Genomic DNA, 7,099 nt, shown 5'->3' on the forward strand with positions numbered 1-7,099 from the left:
CTACATATTCATCCCCGGCCCCAGCTAGTGATTGTTCAAATCTTTAGATGAGAACATCACCACTATGACAGTTTATCAAAGGGGCAGTGAGGGGCATATTCCTCTGCTGGCTTCCCTGGTAACAGATGAGCCAGCCTGATGTCAGTTCCCTCTATAACTGGTAACCTTCCCCTCCTCTTGGTGGCAAAGACTGCTGTCCTGTCCTGCCTTCCTTCTGCCATCCACAGTGTGGTGTTGCTCCAGGACTCTTTTGCTTCAGGCGTGTAAGATCCCCTATCCAATAACCCATTATGTCTCTGTCTCGGGGCTCTTTCCTCAGTCTTGAGGCTGGACAACTACAAGGCTTGTAGGCCTGTGGGGTGTAGCCCAACACTTGTGGTCACAGTCAGATGGAATGAAATGGTGTTGAGTAGAACTCTAAGAATTCCTACATAATGTCATTATTTTTCTTCTTCAAAATAAATGTAAATAAGAAATAAAGCCATTTGTCATAGTTATGTGACAAAGTTTTTGCTAATGTGGATGATGACATTATAGTTAATTGTTGCAGTTGGAATTTGGATAGACCATGCATTGGCTCCCTGATACGGTACGTTAGGGAATTAACTTTCCTGAGTTTCAACGTTTCCATTTTGAAAAGTGTAGGTAAATAATAACCCTAAAAGGGTTAGTATTTATCAAAAAATGTTCTTTTTTGATTCTTTGGTGAGAATCAAAAAAGAACACATTTTAGGGTACTTAGCATAGTGCTTGGCACATGACTGAATAATAATTGTTAGTGCCTTTCCTTTCCTCCTTCACTTCATCCTTTCCAATGCTTGTTATCAATAAAATCACATGCAATCTTTAAAAGTCTACGTTTAAATTTTACCTCAAGAACCACATCCTCAAACCTAAGTGGCAGTATATTTTATTATTCTGAGTCAACTCTACTTCGTGTGACATTCATTTATTTCATATATACTGGCTGACCTTAAATGCAGACCAAAGAAAAGTAGTTTTCTCCCCATGTCCTATATAAGCTTTCAGAGGAAGCATGGTGAAATCACTTGTAACTACTCTTTCTACAACAAGGCATGTGCTTGGGAAATGGGAAGTATTCTCTTTTGAAAATGGGACTCCAAAAGTACACAAGATACAGTTAATTCTTCCTAGTGACAGACATGGATCTTTTCAGTGATTAAATCTGTGTCACACTTCTTCTTTCTTTGGACCCCTCCCAGCCATCTAGTATTCCCAGACCTCTTATCTAAGCCTTGACTCTGTTAGGTCTCAATATTAGGCTAATTGACTAACCTGTCTGATTGACTGTAGTAATATTTAGTTAAAGATGAAAATTAAAGAGACGATGTTAAGCAAATACACAAAACTCTTTAGATACAAATTAAAACATAGTATATTTGATTAAAAGCTTGTCCTATATTCAGGATCAGAAACTCTGAGGTTCAAAGCAAGGGACTACTCACTTACTATCTGTGCACACCTGGGCAAGTTATGTCAACCAATTCAGCTACAAATCCATGTCCTTGTTCACAGCAAATCTCTAAGAGTTGTCTATACCTGCTGTCTCCACTTCCTCCTTCCCTTCTCTCCTTGGTTCACTCCAATCAGCATTTTGTCTCCAGTGGACCACTGACGTGGCACTAGGGAAGACTACAAAGACACCCTTCTCTCTCCTCACCTTACTTGTCATCTTGATGCATTTGATACAGTGCATCACCCTTATTTTTTTAACACTCACTTCAGTTAACTTCAGTGATGCCACACTCACAGTTTTCCTGACAGTGTACTACTGCCTGTCCCATGTTAGCCTCACATAAACCTATTCTTTGCCCATTTTCCCTCTAGGTACACTTTCTACCTAGTTTATCTCATCCAGAATTTCAACTTTAAAGGCTACCTACATGTTGAAGACTTCCAATCTTTAATCTCCACTTGAGACCTCTTCCCAGAACCACAGCCTTTCCTTTCCATTTGTCTGTTTGACTTTGCTACTTGGATGTCTAACAGGCACCTTCAACTTCAGTATGACCAAAAAGACCAATTGAGCTCTGCAATCTTCTCTATTCTCGCGGCCTTTTCTAGTTCAGCAAATGGCATCACCTCTCACCCAATTGCTCATGCCATAGACTTAGAAATCACATCTGATTTCTCTTTCCCTAACTCTTTCCATGCAATCCTGTCCAAGCCATCACTGTATCTTCCCTGAAGTACTGCAATAACATCTCAACATGTCTTCTGCCTCTATTCTGGTTACTCTGCTGTTTATTGTCCACACAGACACCAGCCTTGCCGATCTAAAGCATAAATTAAATCTTATTACTCTCCTCCGTGAAACCCTCCAATGACTTCCCATGGAATTGACAAGAAAATCTAAACCTGTCTTCAAGGCCCTATGCGATCTGGCTTGAGTCTTCCGCTTTGAACTTGCTGCCCTCTTTTCCTGTTTCACTGCATTCCAGTATACTTCCATTTTTTTGTGTGCCTCAGGGCTTTTACACATGCTATTCTTCCTCCTTGGAATGCTTTTCTCTGAGGTTTTCAAATGGCCCTTTCCTCTCATTTGAGGTTTCAGCTGAAATGATGCCATTTTATGAAGCCCTTACCTTACTATCCTAGTTAAAATAGCTCCCCCAGTTCTCTATCTCTGTCACTCTCCAGAGTATCATTCTATTTTATTTTCTGCAAGGCACCTACCACTATTTGAAAAGATCTTATTTATTTATATGCCTTGGTTTATTGTATTTCTCTGGCCTCTAGAATGTAAGAACTTTTTGTATCAACAGCACCTAGAACAGTGGCCGGCACACAGCAGGGGCTTCTTCCATTAATAGTTGTCAGCTGTCTTACTAGATGCTTTAGTTTCTCTGTAAGGTTGAGACAGAAACAAGACTTCTATCTTAGGACTGTTTATAAAGTTTTATATATATATATATATATATATATATATATATATATGCCACACAGCTTGTGGGATCTTAGTTCCCCGACCAGGGATTGAACCCAGGCTCTTGGTAGTAAAAGCACAGAGTCCTAACCACTAGACCACCAGGGAATTTCCTAAAATATAATTTTTGGTCTAGAAAATTTGCTATCTATTAGCTATTAGTAATGCTGAATAGGTGTGATGAAACAGACATTCTCAGACATTGCTGGTAGAAACTGAATCCTCTTAGAGAGCTATGGGACTTATGCAGCAAGACCACCAACTGTTATGAAAGACCTTGGTAATTTTCATACTCTTTGATTCATAAATATATGAAGATATGAGAAAATTATATCTATATTTTCATAAAGTAAACTTAATTTTAAGAACATTCATCCGTCATTATTTGTAATAGTATGAATGCAGAAGCAACCTCAATAGGGTAATACTTAACTATAATATGGTTATAAAATTTATACAATAATATGGAAAATTTAAGTACATATTCTTAAATTAAAAACACAAACTTGTACTATGGTAAGTGTCTCCCCCTCGAAAAAAAATCCATTGAAAAATGGGAATAGAAATACATAAACAGTGATTTTTCTCTAATTTCCAACTTTTAAAAATTATTTCTACTTTTATTATGAGTATATGATAAGTAAACAGAAGTACATATTCATAAATTTTGATTAAAGCAGCTTTTTTAACACAACCTTATATATCCAGTAATCTAGGTTTCATTTGTCAATTACTTTTTAAATAGTGAAAAAATATAGAAAAGTACCAAAGTATTATAATAAATACTCATATTCTCATCATCATCTATCAACTATTAATCTTTCCTTGTTTTGGCTTTGTCTTTTCTCCTCGGTTATTAATTTAAAAAATTACATCACTAAGATTTGCAATATGCAAGTCATATTTCTTTGTTGATTATTAGGCACCTTTTCAAGAGTATTAATAATTCTTCTCCCTTTGTGTCTCTATAACCAGTCAGCCAAGTACTTTCAGGACCCCAAATTGAACTACTCTTTCTAGGTGTTTGCTTTTGACAGGAACTCTTTACCTCATCCGAGGCTGACATTCTTTCTCATTCGTTACCATAGTTATTCTGAATATTTAATTCTCAATCGCAACCATGCACTTATCCCTTCTTTTCATCAGACAACCTTACCTTCTACTTCAATGTGAAAATAAAGGTCAGGTCACTAAGCACAAACATCAACTTTCCTCTCCATCGCTCAGGACTAATATGCCCCTGATATACACATGGGTTGTTTGAATCAATCTGTTCCGTATCATTGATACCCCAGGTCAAACAGGTTAATCATTGTTTTGAATATCGCGTCTGTCGCGACTTCAAAATTTACCAATATTTTATTCTTACTTCTGTCTGTCTCAGAAGAAGAAAATTTCACTTTCAGGCAACAGCTAACTTCTGTATTTCACTTCTTCATAATTTTTCACCAATAATTATTTTGCCTTCCCTTTGATCTTCAACCTCTTCCTATTCACCAACTCCTTTTTCTCCATGTGTGACTTACTCAAACCTTCCTCAGTATTAAAAAAAAAATCCATGAAGATTTTAGACCTAATTTTCATTTATAAAAATGCGAGAGTAGAGGATCTGACTGATTTTATCTAGAAATCTTAAACATGAAAGAAAAAAAAAGTGGGGGTAAGGCCTGTTTTAGACTGCAAGAAACTTAAAAGGAGGCACAACAACCAAATTCCCTGATTCCAAGAAACTAACTGTAGACGACTTTTTTTGAGACAATAGGAAAAATTTGAATATAAACTGGGAATTAGGTATAATAGAGTTACCATTAATTTTGTTGGATATAAACATGGCATTATATTTATAAAGGAAAAATACAGATTTTTAGTGAAACATGGTGAAGGATCCGGCGATTAAATAACATGATGTCTGGGACTTGCCATAAAATAATTCAGAAAAGAGAACAAGAGAAAGGAAAAATGTAGTAAATGTAGCAATATAATTATTGATAATTGTTTAGTCTGAATTGTGATGGCTCATTTTACTTCTTTCTACTTTTGTGTATGTTTCGAAGTTTTTCTTCAAAAAGTTGTTTTAAAAAGCTATATGAACAAAAAAGTCTCCTTTAACCTCATTTCCCTTCAAGGTTCATTCTCTTCTCTCTTTTTTTTCTCTTGTTATTTCTAGAAATAGCTGTTTGACTAACCACCTCCACTTCCTTATTGATCTACAGCAATTTGATTTTTACACACACAATCTTCTTGAAACTGCTCTATCAAAAAGTGGTTTAGGACTTCCCTAGTGGCGCAGTGGTTAAGAGTCCGCCTGCCGATGCACGGGACACGGGTTCGTGCCCCGGTCCAGGAAGATCCCATATGCCGCGGAGCAGCTAGACCCGTGAGCCATGGCCGCTGAGCCTGCGCGTCCGGAGTCTGTGCTCCGCAACGGGAGAGGCCCGCGTACCGCAAAAAAAAAAAAAAAAAAAAAAGTGGTTTATATCTGTCATCTGCTAATTCATTTTCCACTGTAATGCAGAGCAGGAAAGGCTGTCTTCCCACAGAGGGAAGGAGAGAGGATGCACAGTGTTTGCGTGTGGGAGGGGGCGGAGGGTCACTCCAAAAACTGTTAACATGATGACTTAACTTGCATGATTTGCTCACAGACATAAGGTCACCACACAGGATGTTATAGTAATCCTTTTGAAGAAGTAACTATCAACTATGAAAACCACAATAGCCTTGACTGAGCAGAGGATTAATTCCTTCCCCGCTTGCCAACAGATCCGTCAACAGAAAAATAAGGGTGTGTTTAGACGTCGCCATCCACTTCATGAGGATAGTTTGAGGTTTCTTGTCACAGGAACAAAACATGCCCTTAAATAAAGAACAAATTCTTCCATGTGACCTCTAAGGCCTGGCAGGGTTGGGTCTCTCTGTGGCACATGCGCCCTGTGTTCTGCACTGCAACCTGCATGCCACTGGGTCTTTGCATCCCCTATCCTCTCTGTTCCCTTGAGCACCACTGCCCTTTCCCTATCCTCTCCCCAGAGCTTCTGAGCTCAGCACAGTCTTTCCTTTCTCAGGAAAACCTGTCCTCCCGGAGGAGACAAATCCTGCTCTCCCAGCTCCTTGCACTGCTCCTTCCTAGCTCTTATCAAGCTATAATTTTACATTTATTTGAGTCTTTCGCAAAGTATGTCTTCATTATACTATAGACTCCATGAAGGCAGGGACGAGATTTTGTTTGCCCTCAGTAATCCTTAGTGCCTTAGAGGTGGTATGCTCTTAATTAGTCCTTGATCAATCTCCCAACATGTAAGCCTGGAGTCATTTGATTTCTCTCTCATCTCAACCCATACTGCTCCATACTTCCTACTTATGACCCACATTTATCTGTTCCATTTCAGGCCAATCCCAAAGCTATATACTCTGGAGGCCTCATGAACTTTGTGATTAAAAAGAAGAGTCAATATTCTCCTAAATCCCAGTTGTTGTATTTAAACCCAACTGCTTTTCATTCCTTATGTAAAACTTCACTGTCTTTAGTATCTGTCCTCCTACTGGTACACTGCTCACTTCCCAATAATAAAAGATTTTGAAACTTACTTTTTTAGGTACCTCCTGTCCTGCCAACATAACAGTGACTGCCATGGTCATGTGAATGACCCACGTGAAACCTGGTCGTGCGGTCAGTCCCTTGATTTCCTTATCTCCAAAGATCCTGGCCTTCCCTCCACCTCAGTTGCACCTAGTCAGACTCACACTCTGGACTTTGTCACTAACCCAGACTAATTCCTATAAGAAATCTTCAACCCCGGTAACCCACCCTGACCATAATCTCCATATTTCAGTTCTTTCGCCAAAATATGGGTGTTAACTTCAGCTGTAATCTTTCCTGACCACTTTGTAGTGTTTGACAATGTTGCCCAAATATTTCTTATAAAAACTCTTAACTGTCATGAAAATCATCTCTCCTGGTCATACTCCTCCTTTTCTCATTCCCTCTTACTCTCATGCATGAGATTTTTTTTCCTGCCTCTCAAACTATTGCTTCTCCAGTTTCTGTCCTTGCCCACTGCTCTTCTCATTCAGTATGTCTTTCTGGGTGACTCACATAGCTTACGTAACTCCCAATTTAAATGGATTGAAATAAGATGAACAGCCATCTTCTTT

This window comes from Orcinus orca, chromosome 17 (assembly GCF_937001465.1).
Source record: "Orcinus orca chromosome 17, mOrcOrc1.1, whole genome shotgun sequence".
Classification (NCBI taxonomy): domain Eukaryota; kingdom Metazoa; phylum Chordata; class Mammalia; order Artiodactyla; family Delphinidae; genus Orcinus; species Orcinus orca.